This window comes from Rosa rugosa, chromosome 7 (assembly GCF_958449725.1).
Source record: "Rosa rugosa chromosome 7, drRosRugo1.1, whole genome shotgun sequence".
NCBI lineage: Eukaryota > Viridiplantae > Streptophyta > Magnoliopsida > Rosales > Rosaceae > Rosa > Rosa rugosa.
The window spans coordinates 39,551,688-39,554,019 of NC_084826.1; the positions used below are offsets into that span (position 1 = coordinate 39,551,688).

Genomic DNA, 2,332 nt, shown 5'->3' on the forward strand with positions numbered 1-2,332 from the left:
ACAAGTCTGGAAATGCTTCAAAACAAAGCGGGCAAGTGCACTGTGGCGCCTTAGGGCTTACATCATAACCGAAATGAAAGGAGTTCAACAATAACAATAAAACAAAGGGGTGAGGCGCGCTCCCAGGTAGGCGGACCTCACAGAGTTCAACATTGAAAGAAAAGCTAGTAAATCGATAGAGTACCAAATGGGAAGAACTTCAAGCAACAGGAACAGCAACACACGGACTCTGCCAACGACCCACTTCTAATCCAAATCGTCCGGAATGACCTCGTTGTAACCTGAAATGTAGGGGTGAGCATTTCGTCCTCGCTAGCCCAATAGGGGCCGACCCAACCTTAGTTAGGTTTGAAAACTAATAGATAAAACACAGCTACTAGAATATAGATTGCGCGCATTTGTAAAATCGAGTAGAACAAATGCAAACAAAAACAATCATAGTTGTTTTGTTTCAAGAAATCATATGCAGCATGCTTCACACAATTTGGAGCTCCGAGATACTTACCTGCTGGCTAAAGTAAAATATATCAGTGACCGACCTGGTTCGTCCTGAGTACGAGAACCAGCCAACTACTCTGTTGTTCTTGTGACTACAAGTAGCGAAAGTGTCCATTTCCTGGCTCTGAGTCTCCTATGACTGGTTCACTGTCTGTACTCACCTTTCCCTGACAAACATAGGAGCACAGCCCCCTCCGGAGGTTCACGGTTATCGACACCGTGGGATCCCTAGGAATCTACGCGTCTAGGTCCCATTCACTTTCAGGTCACAAACATACAAAGGGTACAGTATCTCAACATGTAAGTCTAGCCTCGGTTTTCGCAATCAACAATTATCAGTTCTGAAAACACATGTATCACGAGGCATCGACTAATGAACAACCAAAAACATACTTGCAGGCAACATAATATTATACTAGAGCATTCCACATATATCGAAAAACCTCTAACAAGGAAGGGACAACTCACCCTACCTGGAAAATGCTGGCGTACTCCACACCGGGTGCTTTCCGCTTAAGCTTCCTTAATGATCGTGTTTCCTAAACCATTACTTAGTTTGTAAGTAATTATCCAGGTAAACATCATGATCAACTTTAAGTAATCGCACATACTAAATCCTTTTTATTTCAATGGGGCCATTAATTATTCCTTTCAACTTTTACCAATTTGGGAAACTAACTTCTTTCTTAAAAAGGAAAACGTCCTTATCGCTCCGCTAAACTTTCGCCAATCCGAGCGACCAAAGTCGAGTCGATCCTCACGTTTTATGAGGTCGGTCAACCCTGGTCAACTCTCGGAGTTGACTTTTGACTTCTGACTTTTGACCAAATATTCCTTTATTTACCATTATTTCTTTTTTATTAAAAATAAATAAGTAAATAATTATAAATAAAGTTTTACTTTTACTTTTATCTATTTACTTCTCCTTTTTCACCTTTTCACTTTTACCATGACTTTTACCTCCAGACTTTCACTTTTACCTTTTACCTCCTTTTTACTGAATTTACCTTTACTTTCACTTTCTTCACTTTTTACCACTTTACCACAGTAAAACCTCATTTAATCCAACTTTTACCATTTTCTTTATTTCCTTTTCTTCCAAAAACAAAGCCATTTCTTTTCTTCTTCCTTTTCTTTTTCTTTTGGCCAAAATTACACAACAACAATCACCAAATCTTCAACAACAAAATTCCAACACTTTGAAAATTATGCTAATACAATCCTACTAATTAAACCATCCTCAAATCTCTATTTTTCACAATTTTTCCAACACAACAATAGCTCAACATAATCAAAATCAACCAAATAAATTCCAAAAATTCTAGGGTTTGTCCAAAACCCATTCCTTACCCTTTCTTCTTCAAAACTCACAGCCTATTCCTTCTCCTTGGCCTTCTTCACCTACAAATCCGTCCAACATCAACATCTCAACCAAAAAACTCGAAAACAAGGTTGCATGGATAGATCCTTACCAAACCCATAGCCTAGCTTCATGGTTTAAGGAGAAATCGGGTTCATGCAAACAAAATCACAAATCAAAATCAAAAACTCGGATTTAGGAAGAAATAGGTATAGATCGAAGGATTAGAGGCTAGATTAGGATGGAAAATACCTTGATTTGAGCTTGGAGAGAAGAAATCACAAAAGCCCCAATTTTAGCTTCGGGTTCTAGGGTTTTTGGAGGGTTAAATGGCTAAATTTCATGATTTTGGTTGGAGAAATGGAAAGAGAGGATGAAGAGAAGAAAATCTGGAAATTTTGGTTGAAATCCGAGTTCCGGGAACGGCAGCGACCGGCGGCGATGCGGCGGCGCGGCGGCGGCGTCCTGCGGTGG

The 2,332-nt window shown here is 39.7% G+C and overlaps 1 long non-coding RNA gene across 1 annotated transcript; it reads right to left on the minus strand.

The window, feature by feature from the left end:
- On the minus strand, positions 1-1,968 carry LOC133719817 (uncharacterized). The gene is made up of 3 exons (XR_009851480.1): positions 1,849-1,968; positions 972-1,037; positions 1-281 (listed from the first exon to the last, which is right to left on the minus strand). It is a non-coding gene; the product is annotated as an uncharacterized LOC133719817 (long non-coding RNA).
- Positions 1,969-2,332: the final 364 nt, after the last annotated feature.